The sequence below is a fragment of the Diceros bicornis genome, chromosome 35 (genome assembly GCF_020826845.1).
Source record: "Diceros bicornis minor isolate mBicDic1 chromosome 35, mDicBic1.mat.cur, whole genome shotgun sequence".
Taxonomy (NCBI): domain Eukaryota; kingdom Metazoa; phylum Chordata; class Mammalia; order Perissodactyla; family Rhinocerotidae; genus Diceros; species Diceros bicornis.
This window is the reverse complement of record NC_080774.1, coordinates 27,012,013-27,025,867: the sequence shown is the minus strand read 5'-3', so window position 1 is coordinate 27,025,867 and position 13,855 is coordinate 27,012,013. Positions and strand designations below refer to the sequence as shown.

Here is a 13,855-nt window from a genome sequence, read left to right as displayed (position 1 = left end):
TGTGGCTGTTGCCCTCGTCCCACCTCGTACCCTGCCCTCTCGCACCCGCCCCAACCTGGCCCCTACCTACCCAGTGGTAAGGATGTTGAAGCATATCCCATAGAGTTTGAGGAGTCCCCGGGCCTCCACGCCTGAGGCCTCCCACCAGTGAGCGGCTGTCCTGGTGGCAGGAGAGGGTCTAGTGACCTGCTCTGCCCACTCCTGGGCTGGGTTGCCCCTCACAGGCCTCATCTTCCTCATCCATCGACTCCATCCACCCCCAGCCCGAGTCGTGGATCTCAGCCCTGTGTCATTGCTGAGGACACAGGGGACAAGTAAGCTGGGACCTGCCTCTCAGAAGCTCCCTGCCTACTGAGGGGATGAGGGCAGGAGGGTCCCTAAACAGACACCGGCAGTGGGCTTGGGGACATATGGGGTGGATGCTAAAGGGCTCAGGACGGAGGCCAGATGGAGCCTGTGCAGGCGGACCTGGAGCTGAGAGCACTCCCTCCTGCCCCTGGGGACCCCTCCACACACAGCAGAGGGTTCAGAGGGGTGGGCCAGGCTGTGGTCTGTCCCAGCCACCACAGGGGGACAGGTGGAGGGGGACCTGGCTGAGGAGCAGCAGGTGGGCAGCGGGGCCGCAACGCCCCCGGCGTCCAGGTCACAATCACAGTGGACGTGGATGCCCACGGCCCCGCCCTGCACACAGCGCATCAGTGGTCCACCAGCGCTCGGGCCGGGACCCTCTCCCAGAGCCCTCCTGGAATCCTGCCCCCCACAGACCCACCAGCAATACCAGGTCCTCACAGACCCCTCCAGCTGCGGCCACGAGGTCCCCCATGTGGAACATGAGGCAGTGGGGCTAAAGCCTGGGTCACAGTAGCAGCACTTGATATAGGTGGCATCCCAGGTCTCCAAGGCATTGGACCTGAGAGGGGGTGGGGCCGGGGGTCGGACCAGACAGGGGACAAGGAGGATCTGGGGCAGTCAGGATCCTCCATGCTGACCTGGAGAAGTTGAACTTGCTGAAGGTGACGGTGTTTTTGATGAACAGCATGAAGTTCTCAGCCTGGAGCAGCAGGGGCTTCCTGCAGGGGTGGGGGAGGTCAGGGGCAGGCTCTGCTGGTCCTGGGACCTGCCCTGGGTGTCAGGGACACTTACATGGGCACAGTGTCACTCTCCATGAGGCACCAGCCCCAGATCTCACAGGGCCTGTGGGTCCCATTGAACTCCATGCACTGGCCCGTTTTTATTCCTTGAAAACAAGACAAACTCCAGGCCCTCAAGTCTCCACAGGGCCTGGGGAGGGAGTGGGCAGGGGGCTGTTGGCAGAAAGAAGACACACAGAGGCACCACCGGGCCTGCAAAAGGGAGCCACCCAGGGTCCCAGCACGGCCCCCTGAACCCCCTCCCAGTGGAGGCGCTGGAAGACAGGCCCACAGTTACCATGGCTGTGCATCCCCGTCTTCCCTCAGGACAGTCCTCGACAGCCCAGCGGTTCATAGTGGGATGGAGGGTGCTGAGGTGGTAGAGAGCAGCATTGTCCAGGCCCAGGGGGCGTCTCCCCTTTGTGACACAGCCCTGCTGTCCCCAGGGACGTGCCCCTCCCTTGCTTAGCCCCCAGGGTTCCCTGAGTTTGGGGGCACATGGGAAAGCTGGAGGGTGCAAATAAAAGGAGGTGGTGAGAGGGGGAGGGTGAGCAGCCCCGTCAGATCGGGGTGCAGTGCTGTATCCCAAGGCGGAGCGAGACTCCTGCCCTCCTGGTAGTTCTGTCCCCGATGGCAGCAGAAGTGACTCCTCGAGGCCCAGCTCCTCTGGTCCAATTCAGATGACAGAATAGGGAAGGTGGAGGGAGTCTGGGAGGGCAAGTTCATGCCAGGGTGGAGGTGCTGGACGTGGCAGACAAAGGGCGGGACCCTTGTCAGAGGGGCCTGTAGGGATGTAGGTCCCCACAAACTGGCCAAGGGACCACAGGCTAGTCCCTTCCCTGCTTGCTCTGCTGTGAAACAGGGACATTAGTGCCTGCACACGGTCACAGAGTGCAGCCAGGAGGGGACGGTGGCGAGCTTTCTGGGAGCATCAGACCCCGGAGAGGAAGCACCCTCAAGCGTCAGGCACTCGCACAGACATGGTTCTGCCAAGTGGAGGGTGGATGCCGTTGTCCAGGGGCCCAGGCTCAGGGGCCGCAGGAGGATCGCAGCACCAGGGTGGCAAGAAGGGCCAGGGACCTGTTGGCCGCCATCTTGGGGAGGGAGCCTTCCCAGGGTGGAAAGCAAGGGCTGGCAGGCTCTGATGGTGTCACCTGTGAGGGCTCAGCCTGGCTGCTGTGTGGAGTACACCTGAGGGCCCACAAGCAGACCGCAGGTACAGCAGGGGCAGCAGGGAGACCTGTCAGGAAATGGAATGGACAGCAGGGAGGGGCAGGGAGGTGGGGAACCGGGTCCAGCTTTGGTCCTGGTAGACAGCATGGCCCTCAGTGGACGAAAAGAGGCCGCACTGAGAGAGGGAGAGGGTTTCTCCTTGGACGTGGTGGGTGCGCATCAGGAGGCAGCTGTGCTCGGGCCTGGTGGTCACCGGGGCTACAACTGGGGCATCAACAGAACAGAGATGGAAACTGGGGCTGTAGAGGATCTGGGTGGATGGAGAAGGGGTCAGAAGGGCAGAGGAGGAGCCAGACCACAGTGCCCAGGTCAGGGAGGAGAGCATTCAGGAGGCCCAGGCCCTGGCCCCCTGCCCCTCCACTCCTCCCTCAAGCTCAAGCCTTGAGTTCCCAGACCCCCTGCTCTTCCGGATGCAGCCTGTGTGAATGCAGTACCTCTGGCCTGGCCTCCTGCCCCATCCCCTGTCCACCTGGAAACTTCATAGATATCCCCGAGAGCCCTGTCCAGGGCCACTCCTCTGTCAGGCCCTTCCTGAGCCCGGCCCTGTGACAGCGCCAGCATCCCCTCTGGCATCACGTGCCCCTCTTGCACACACTCGCTGCATGGGTGGGGTCAGAGGTGTCAGCGCCTGGCAGCAGCACCAAGGCACCCACCTGCAGCAGCTTCACCAAGTCGGCCATGTGCCACAAACAGTTCCCCAGCTCCTCGATCGGGGTCATAGGAACCCCTTTGAGTTTGGCGATGACAGAAATCTGGGGTCCAGGTCCCGCTCCTGGTAGCCTTTTGTGGCAAGGAGGGCCCACCTGGGGAGGAGGTGATGGGCAGTGTGGTGCGTCCACAGCACATGGTGAGCAGTGGCAGAGCTGGGCCCCACCCACTCAGCCCCTACACCCTGTAGGCTCCCAGCACAGCGTTCAGGGCCCCCACCTCTTCTCCAGCCTCATTTCCACCCCAAACACCCTGCACAGCCCAGAAGCCCCGGCCATGCATGGGAGAGCCAAGGGTCTCACACCAAGATGCCCACCACCACCTCCTTCCCCAGCCTTCACCCTCCCCTGCCCCGGCCAGACCCAGCTCCCTCCTTAAAGGCTCCCCTGACCCAGCCACCACTGTGGTCTTTCTCAGGGTCCCAGGGCTCCAGCTCTCACAGGTGTCAGGGACTACCTCCTGCCCCTCCTGGGGCCTCCTGGGCAGAGTGACACCGCTCTGTGCCCAGAGCCCAACACGGGGCTGGGGACAAGGCCCAGGAAAGGAGGCAGGTGGGCACACAGGAGGACATGAGCACGCGGCTTGCTCTTGTACCTGCTGCCTCTACACAGACGGAGACCCTTCCTTCTGCCCCCACCCTGTCCGAATCTGCCCCCTCCACTACCACCAATCCAGCCCCTGAGGAGTCACACCCCCAACCCTCAGCCCAGCAGGACCAGTCATGGTCCCTCCAGCCAACCTTCCCAGGAGCCACTCTCTTACCCCACCCCGCAGACCACGACCCCGAGCTGCAGCAGCCTCTGTGGGGCACCCACCACCCAGTTCCTGGTCATCACCTACTTCTCATTTCTGTAACCCAGAAGCCCCCTGCCTGACGCGGCCCCTGGGAAGCTCATGCTCTCAGGTCCTGCTGGCTGCCAGAGGGCACAAGGAAAGCTTCAGGAAGAAGGGACCTCTGAGCTGACACCTGCAGATTCTGAAGTTCTACAAGCACAGCTGGGGAGGAATGTTCCTCGAGGAGGAAGCCGCATATGCGACGCAGGAGCCTGAGAGAGAACTGGGGCCCACAGAGTGGGAGCGGGACTCTGGCTCCAGAGAGGAGGATGGCTGGCTCTGCAAGGTTCCCAGGCCCTCCTGTGCGATGCCCGGCAGAGCTGCCCCACCCCCAGTGCAGGGACTAAAGCCCCACTCTGGAGTCAGGCAGGGTCCCCAGTCCGTAGAATGGGGGCGATCCTGGATCCACACCAGTCGGCAGGGGGAACAAGCGCCCACGAGGTGCCCAGACCTGCGCCTGGCCTGTGGCACGCCCTTCTGTGCCCTGGCCAGGAGCAGGCTCAAGGTCAGCATGGGCCAGCGCTGGTTTCTGCAGCACCAACAGCACGGGGTTGCCAGGGCGACTGCCGCCGGGGGGGATCACGTCTCTACTGGCTGACGGGGCACCTGTTCACTGCATGCCACAGTGGATTGGTCCATGCAGCCAGCGGGTGTGCCAACACCCCCGGATGTGCTCTAGGAGGGGCCTGGCTCAGTCCCAGCCTCAGCGCCTGCAACTGCGAAATGGGCGTAACCATGAGGGGTCCCTGCGAGAGGCCTGGGGAGAGCGAAGAGCAGGAGGAGGAGGCTAATGGCTGCTGGGCCTCCTGCAGGGGTCCCAGAGGCTGAGGGGGGTTCAGACGTGGATTCGGACTCTGATCTGAAGACAGAAGGTGCCCAGCGAAGGGGGGTCAGGCTTGTCTCCTCACCTTGGGGGCTTCTAGGCAAGGGTGGAGGGGGCAGGCTGGGGCCAAGGGGGCAGGGGACCCCTGTTCTGCAGAGAGTGCATCCCTCCCTTCGTGGGACCCCTTCAGGGCAGCCGGCGGCCCCTCCAGCCCTGGGCCCTCCCAGAAATGCTCTTGGCAGCATTAGTTGTTCCACCATCAGAACACACTTCCAGAATGATGTCAAAATGCAAAACCCCAGCAAAACCATCTAAGAAGGGGTGTCCCACATCTTCCTGAAATGAGATCAGGGCTCTGTTTTCCCAACTCACAGGAGAAACTAAGCTGACAGATATATAGAACCTAGAGAAGGAATAAACCAAGGTAAAATACAAGTGTTCAGTCTTTATTTTTCTTATTCTTAACTGATCTAACAGATTCATTTTGTTCAAAATAATAATTGTAAAAATACCTTTGGTGATAATAGTTCATGGATAAGAGAAATGTGGGAGAGCCATTTTATAAGGGATGGGAGGAAGGAACTGGCAAGACTCTGTTAGAAGGGACATGCACTAACCACGAAGAAACACAGTGTCATTTCAAAGTGAACTGAGGGTTAGTTGTAAATTTATATTGTAAGCTCTAGGGAAACCATTTAAAAACTGTAAAAGAAGTAAAACTGATAAGCTAAAGGAAAAAGTGGAATCACATAAAATGCTCAACTAAAACCAGAGAAAGCAAAAAATAATTTAAAAAGTGCAAGATATGGGGCTGGCCTGGTGGCGCAAGCGGTTAAGTGCACGTGCTCCCCTGCGGTGGCCCGGGGTTCACCGGTTTGGATCCCAGGCGCACACCGACGCACCGCTTGGCAAGCCATGCTGTGGCGGCGTCCCATATAAAGTGGAAGAAGATGGGCACGGATGTTAGCCCAGGGCTAGTCCTCCTCAGCAGAAAAAGAGGAGGATTGGCAGATGTTAGCACAGGACTGATCTCACAAAAAAAAAAAAAAGTGCAAGACGAAAAAAGAAAGATAAGAGCAACGGATAGAAAGTTACAAATATGGTGGATACTAATCCAACTATATCAATCACTTTAAATAGGAATGGTCTAAACACAGCCATTAAGAGACAGATTTTATCAGACGACATTAAAACAATAAGAAGGAACCACATGCTGTCCACAAGAAACCCACCTTCATTATAAACACACAGAGAGGTTAGAAGTAAAGGACAGAACAAGATCAGCCAGGAACACACATCCAAAGAAAGCTAGAGCAGCTGAATTAATGTCAGACAAAGCCGACTTCAGAACAAGGAAAATTCTCAGGGATAAAGAGAGGCATTCCATAATGTTAAAGAGGTCAATTCTCCAAGAAGACAGAACAGTTCTCAACATACATGCATCTAACAACAGAACAAAATATGTGAGGAAAAACTGATAAAACTGCAAGGGGAAATAGACAAATCCACTATCCTAGTGGACAGACACAGAAATAGACAAATCCACCAGTACAGCAGGAAACACTGCTCTCTCAGGAACTGATAGATGCAGCAGGCAGATCAGTAAGGACGAACTGAACGGTGTCACCATCAACTGGATCTGATTCACATGTATAAAACACTGCACCCAACAAAGAATACACAGTCTTCAAAAGCTCATATGAAACATTCATCAGATAGACCACATTCCGGGTAAAAAAAAAAAAAATTCCAATCCTCAACAAATTTAAAACAATAGAAATTATATAAAGTATGTTCTCAGATCAAAAAGGACTTTAAAGTAGGAAACGAAAGTAGAAAGATAGCTGGAAAATACCAAAACATTTGCAGATTAAACAACATATGGGTCAAAAAAAGAAGTCTCAAGAGAAATTGCAAATATTTTCCACTTAATGAAAATGAATACACAACTAATCAAAATGTGCGGAATGCAGTGAAAGCAGAGCGAAATTTATAGCAGTAAATGCACATATTAGAAAAAAGAAAGATGTGAAACAATAATCTAAGCTAGAGGAAGAAGAAAGTAAGCCTAAAGCAAACAAAAGAGAGTAAATAATAAAAATTACAGCAGAAATTAAGGACAACGAAAACGGGAAATCGATGGGGAAATCAATAAAAACAAAACCAGTTTTTAAAAAAGATGAAAAAGTGGATAAACCTCTAGCCAGGCTAACTCAGAAAAAAAAGAGAGAAACACTAATTACTAATATCAGAAATGAGAGAGGGGCTATAATTACTGATCCCATGAACATTAAAAGGATAATAAGGAAATATTTGAACAGAGAAATGATATCTTCCCTGATGAGTTCTGTTGGATCTACAGCGAATCTTCAAATGAACTAATTCAAATCTTCCCCTAACCCTTTCACATTTAGCCTTTAATGTGTATAAACAAAATATTGATGAGGATATGATTTAATGTTTAAATCATTTCCAACTAGTAAGACTCTATTATGCATAAATTAGACATGACCAAAATGCAAAACTTTTGGGATTCAAAGGACACCATTAAGAATGTGAAAAGACAATCCACAATACAGAGAAAAATTTGCAGCTCATAACACCTAATAAGAAACATAACCTAGAATATATAAAGCACTATGACAACTCAGTTATAACAAGACAAATAACCCAATGTAAAAATGGGCCAATGAACTGAACACACATTTCTTCCAAGAAGATATACAAATGGCCACTGAGCACATGAAAAGATGTCAACATCATTAGCTGTCAGAGAAATATCAATCAAAACCCCAGCGAGATATCATTTCACACCCAGAGGATGGCTATATCAGAAAGACAGATGGTAAGTGTTGGTGAGAACGTGGGGAAGCTGGAACTTCTGGCTGGCAGGAATGTAAATGGTGCAGTCACCTTGGAAAAACGTCTTGCAGGTATTCAAATAGTGAAACAGAGTTACCATGTGACCCAGCAATTCCACTCCTAGGTACACACCCAGAAGAAATGAAAGCAGATGTCCACGCAAAAACTTGTACAGGAATGTTCACAGCAGCAATATTCATAATAGCTAAAAAGTGGAAACAACCAAATATCCCTCAACTGAGGAAAGGAGGAATACCCTGTGCTACAGCCGCACAATGGATATTATTTGGCAATCAAAATCAATGAAGGGCCGACACACGCCACAACATGGATGGACTTGAAACCATTATGCTGAATGAAAGAAGCCAGACACAGAACGTCACACATTGTATGATTCCATTGATATGGAATGTTCAAAATGGGCCAATCCATAGAAACAGAAAGTGAATTTGTGTTTGCCTAGGCCTTAGGGGTTAGGGGAAATGGGACCGTCTCCTAATGACAAAGGTGTTTCTCTTGGAAGGATGATGGAAAGCTTCCAGGATCGACTGTGGTGATGTTGCACAATTCTGTGAATATACTAAAAAACACTGAATTTCACACCTTCAAGTGTGATTTGTATTGTATGTGAACCATATCTCACTAAAGCTGTGACAATGATTTTAACAGACTGCATTATGAATCGTCAACACAGAAAGTAACCCCCAGAAGGGAGTCCAGAATCTTGTTCACTGAAGGATCTGAACTAAGGCAACGGAAACCCAGAGGAGTTCTATTAGTTAACATTCTAGGTACCAGGACATCTTGAAATATTCATGAGGATTTCCACGTTTTAATTAAAAAAAAAATGCATCTAAGATTTAAAAGAACATATTCACAAGTGTCAAAAAGAATCATCATCACTCAGGGGGAAGGGAACACAGGGAAGTCATCAAATGGGAAAGAAGTGTAAGATTTGGGTCACAGGGATCTGCACCCTGAATATGAGAGTGGACCCACATTTATCACTGCTCCACCCCACAGATGACCTTAGAAGTCGAACAGCCCAATGAACAATATCTCTTTCAAAAGCATCACTTGTGCAAAAACTAAAATATTAAGAAATAAATACTTTGCAATCATGAAGAACTAAATCTTCTAAATTCCTGATTTTAAAACTAAAAACTTCTGAAGATTCCATGTCATAGGCACTGAAGTGACTCTCCTCCTCGTGGTTAGAATGGATTTCAGAAGTGATGGATGCCTTCAGGATAAAACTAAAAAGAATCCAACAGTGCTTTTAAAGGCTATTTGTTGACCCTGAATCTAATCCTAAATTGTACATTAGATAATAGACATAAACGTGGATCAGCACAACCAGCAGGCACAGTAACAAAGGATCATGAAAAATTCAGTACTTTTGCAGGATACTTCAGGGCACGTGTCTATTAAAATTCATCAGGCTTTAATGTACCTTTCCCGAGTGATCAAACACAAATACAAACACATTGGGATTTGTCAACGACGCGTGTACCTGTTCTTGACATCAACCTTTGCCCCCCTTCAGTTCACGTGTCCATCACTGACCACAATACACTCCCCTGGGGGCACACCGCTCACCAGGGCTGAGGTGCCTGAGGTGCTGGAGCCACACAAGTCCCCGCTGCTTAGCCAGGTGACACCTCCAACCTCCACCTCCTCCACTTCTGTCCTGGGCAGGTCAGGAGGACCCACCCCCACCCCAGCCTGGCGGCTCTCAGGTGGCTGTCGTGACCTAGTCAAGGATTTAATGAGTTTGGCAGAGCTTAGGATCAGCAAGTATAAACACACAAAGAAGCTACACTCTACACGCACTATGATCGTTTCAAGGAACACTTCTGACACTAAAAAGGAAGGATACTGTTTCCAGAATAAAGGACAGACCTCCCCGTGAAACAGCATTTGCCAAGCTTCCCCTGACGTGTGTGTGTACATAATATATAAACCACACTCACCCACACCTTTCTAAGGGTTTCCCTCCTCTCTAGATGGAGATGATGAGAAACCTGCCTCCCAGGGGTGTGGTAGAATTAAGCACAGGGACAGTGTTGGATCCAGTCCCAGCACAGAGTAAGAGGGAAGAAGTGTCAGCCACTTGATTCTCACACACATCTCCTCCCGGCCTTGATCTGCTCACTGCCCTCCATCAGGAAAGACTGTCACGGGCCAGCCTGGAGCAGAGCCTTGCCGTGGGAACCAGGCCTTGGAGATGCCCGGGTGGGGACACCAGGTCACGAGGCAGGTGCCCCATGGCTTCATTTATACAATGCAGCTCAGGTCCATCCTGCACACCTGAGCGCTGACCCACTTTATACCAAGCACACGCTGGGCGGCCACGATCGGAGCAAAACAGCTCCTGCCTCCCAGGAACTTCAACCCAGTGAAAGGAGAAGAAGTGACGTCCTCAGATAACCGGTGATCATCCATCTAGCACTTCTTATAGAGGTTTAAATAGAAATATAAAAACACACGGCATTTGAAAATAGTCAACAGAAATTGGAAAAAACCATAAAAATGAAATCACCTAGCTAAATGAGCGTGGGGGAATCATTTGCTCGTGGAAATTTTGGCAGCATGCTTGTGACCTGTGAAGGCTGCTGGCTGAGCGTGCAGCAGAGACAGTGGAACAGAACCACTCTGTGAGGGATCCAAGCACACCGGGGGAACACTCCACCAAGAGCGGGGGCTGTCATTACCGGTCCCCAAATGACTTGATGTAGAATCTGACCCTCTGCCAAACCAAAGGGTCATTTCATTTATGGCCCCACGCGAGCACCACGTCCTTCGAGCTCTGGAACAGCAAGATGTCCATTGGCCCACACATATCAGGACCCGGCCTTGGTCCTGCTACCCTGCAGGTGCCCCGGTGCCCACTAGCGAGTCTACCTTCATCTGCCCGAAGCCCATGGTGACGGCAGCAGCAGAGGTGAAACCTTTAATGGCTGACGGGGCAGGAGACGAAGTCCAGCAGGAACCCTGGCCGCCCAGGAGGAAATACCGAGGTGGCCACAGCTCTGCCCCGTCCCAGAGGACACAGGTGGACGTGGGCCGGGAGAGGGGGTGTGGGTGGGATTGGGGCTAAGGTGGTGGGTGACCTGTCCTGTTTGGGCTGGTCTGGAGAGCAGGAAAGGGAGGCTGGGGTCTGAGGCCCTGGGCACTTCTCCAAGTGTCCTGGCCTCTAAGCAGAATGGGGTAGGGCTGATGGCACATCCCCCCCAACACACACACACGCACACACACACACACACACACACACACACACACACAGGGACAGCCCTCGAAATGCAAAGAAGGAAAAGCTGAGGGCAGGGGCATCACCAGGAGGCAGGTGCCTCGGGTCCCCTGGAAGAGCAGAACCACAGCCCCCACCACAGCAGGAAGGCCCGAGAGTCTTACCCAAGTGCAGGAGCCCATGGCTAACTGCATGCAGCCCCACAGGAAGACCAGCAGCACAGCGCCAGCAGCACAGCACAGGCGGGCTCATGGATGGTACAGAAGGAGACCAGGAGGGACATGATGGCCGTGGGGCCCAGAGTCACATCCCGGGAGGTGCCTGGGAAGAAATGCAGGAAGCACTCATGAAGGCATGGTAGAGGCCGTACTGTTGGGGAGAGAGAGGGACGCGCACCCAGGAGGCACACGGCACGCCCACAGGGTCCCTGGTGTAGACGTCTGAGCACAGGGTCTGTGTGCCCACTGGGTACTTTGGGCACACCAGCGCACACAGGCAGGGTAAACACTCACCCTCTATTATCCACGGGTGTGACCTGCAGGGATCAGGGGACCTCTTTCCTCCCCCCACCCAACTGGGGCCCCGGCTGCCACCTGCAGGAGCACAAAGACCTGACCTGTGAGCTTCTGTGAGCGTGAGTCTGAGAAAGCGTTCTTAGGGCTGCAGTTAGCCATTCCGCTGTCCCCTCAGGCAACCAGAACTCGCTGGGTGCCTGTCTGTGACAAGAGCAGGTACAGGGGCGTGTGTCTGCCCAAAGGCAGTCACAGGCTGCCAAGGCTGTAAACCAAGGCTTCCTGGCCCCATGGGGCTGGAACCCTGGGTGCCCCGCTTGTCTGGAGGGGATACTATGCATTTCTACCATTTCTAAGTGCAAGCTGAGGCCCAGAGTGGGGTCAGGGCCTGCACAGGGCATGTGGCCGGCAGCAGGGACAGACATCTCACCTGGGGCAGGAGTCAGGCCACCTCAGCATAGGCTGGTGACTGGGGAATGACCGTGAGCCACACCGAGAACTTGGCCATGAAGTCCATCTTCACCCACTGCACAGAGTAGTGGGACAGCCAGGGAGGGATGGGCAGCTGTCTCTGAAGGGCTGCAGGAGGGCAGCAGAGGGCTGGTGGGCCACGCAGGGGCCTGAGGGCCTGGCCTGAGCCAGCACCTTCACAGAATAGGGCACGCCTGGGTGGGTGAGGGGGCAACACAGACCAGCAGTCAGGGTCTAGGCTTCAGAGAACCCAGCAACAAGGCTGGGTGGGGGGGAGGGTCCAGGGGCATCAAGAGAGGCACAATCTGTCTCCCCTCCAGGGGCTCTTACCCAGATGGTTAATAGCCCCCTTGCTGGTCTGAGAAGGGAAGCAACAACCCATGCAGAGGAGGCCTCAACTAAAGGTGGAATGTCCCCCCTACTGGCTCACTGTTCCCCCTGAACCCCACCTGCCCAAACCCTAGGGGCCTTCTCTCCCTCCATCAACGCTGGCCGGGGAGAATGTGAGAAAAGCTTTCTCAATGAGAAGTCTAAACACTAATTAGACTCAGGGTTTCTCCTCCTGGGAGAATTTGTTTGCTTTTTTATTCCCCTCCCCAGAGAATTTAATGGGGAGCAGTGCAGAGAGAAGCCCGGGGGCACCCTCACCTGGCTGGCGGGGTGTGGGTGGGGGGACTGGAGGCCCTGAGGGACTAGAGGATTTCCATGTGCACACCATGCGGGGCTTCACCCACTAAGGGGGGCTGCAGCGCTGGAAGGGGGTGTCTCCCATCCTGAGGCCCCGCCTTACCCCAACCCCCACTGGGCCATTCACATCCCCAGAGGAGCCCCAGGGCTTCTAGTCGGTTCTGGGAGAAGACCAGAGGCTCCTCGATTAATTCAGGGTGCGCAGCGTCCTCTAGGATCCTGGCGCCCCCTGTCGCAGAGCCGGCCCCAGACCCCCCTCACCCTGGACCCCTCGAGCCTGCTCTGGACAGAACCCGGCCCCCAGCCCCGAAGCCGCCTGCCCGAACCCTGGGGTCTAAGGGTGGGGACCCCACGCCGGCTAACGGTTCGCGGCCCGCCGGCCCAACAAGGCGGAGGGCGGAGGGGACCCGGGTGGACACGCGGTGGGTGGGGAATAGGGGTCCCCGGTGGAGACGCGGTGGGTGGCGAATGGGGGTCCCCGGGGGAGCCGCCCGCACCCTCGGACCCGCACCGCCCCTCGCGTCCGCCGCCCCCGGGCGACCCCGGCCCGTCCCCGGCAGCTCGCCCACTCCGTCCCGGGCGCGCCGCCCACCGCGGACTCACCTGGCGCCGCAGCTCGAGGTCTCCGGGTGTCGCCTCAGCCAGGGCCGCAGGAACCACAGAGGCAGGGGGAGCGAGGGGCGGGGCCGGGGCGTCCGGGGGCGGGGCCCGACGTGCCGGTGTCCTCGGCGCGGGGCGGATCCGGGGCGGGGTCTGGTGCTAACCTGATGCCCGCGGAAGGTTGGGGTCTGGAGCCGTCTCCTTGCGCTCACTGTGGCCGGGCTGTGCTGCAGGTCCTGGGGCTCCGCTGCGCGAACCGGGCGGCCCCGGAACGTGCTGTGGACCCTCGGTGAGTGCGACCGGCCACCCGCCGCCACCCCGGGCACAGCCTCCACGGTCGCTTGTTGTCGCCCCCAGAAGTGGCCACTCGCCCCTCCCACCGGCAGTCAGTGCTCCCTCCAGCGTGCCCTGCAGCCATATTACCGCCCCCCATCTCGCCTCTCTGCTGCCCCCAGACTCTTCGTGGTCGGCTCCTGGGAGAGAGGCAGGGGCGGCCTCTCCCTCCGCGGGCTCTGCAGGGATCGGCCCAGCATTCAGCACCCCTCTCCTGCCCCGGCTCTGACCCTGCACTCCCACCGGTGCCCAGAGCAGCCTGGGCTAACCCTGCGGACCCCCAGCTCGGGAAGCTCCGGCGGCTTTCCGGAACTCAGGGATCCACAGATCCCAGAGGGGATGCCAGAAGAGGGGCTGGTGCCCAAGTCCCCAGAGACCAGCCAGGGTGCCCTGGGGCTCTCACCTCCTCCCC

General features: G+C 55.2%; 2 long non-coding RNA genes and 1 pseudogene across 2 annotated transcripts; all 3 read right to left on the bottom strand.

The window, feature by feature from the left end:
- Nucleotides 1–394: 394 nt before the first annotated feature.
- On the bottom strand, nt 395–3,093 carry LOC131398397 (P2X purinoceptor 6-like; annotated as a pseudogene).
- Nucleotides 3,094–9,017: 5,924 nt separating this feature from the next.
- Nucleotides 9,018–10,853, bottom strand: LOC131398412 (uncharacterized). The gene is made up of 2 exons (XR_009216870.1): nt 10,495–10,853; nt 9,018–9,343 (listed from the first exon to the last, which is right to left on the bottom strand). It is a non-coding gene; the product is annotated as an uncharacterized LOC131398412 (long non-coding RNA).
- Nucleotides 10,854–11,068: 215 nt separating this feature from the next.
- On the bottom strand, nt 11,069–12,084 carry LOC131398413 (uncharacterized). The gene is made up of 3 exons (XR_009216871.1): nt 11,783–12,084; nt 11,457–11,552; nt 11,069–11,161 (listed from the first exon to the last, which is right to left on the bottom strand). It is a non-coding gene; the product is annotated as an uncharacterized LOC131398413 (long non-coding RNA).
- Between the last annotated feature and the right edge of the window lie 1,771 nt (nt 12,085–13,855).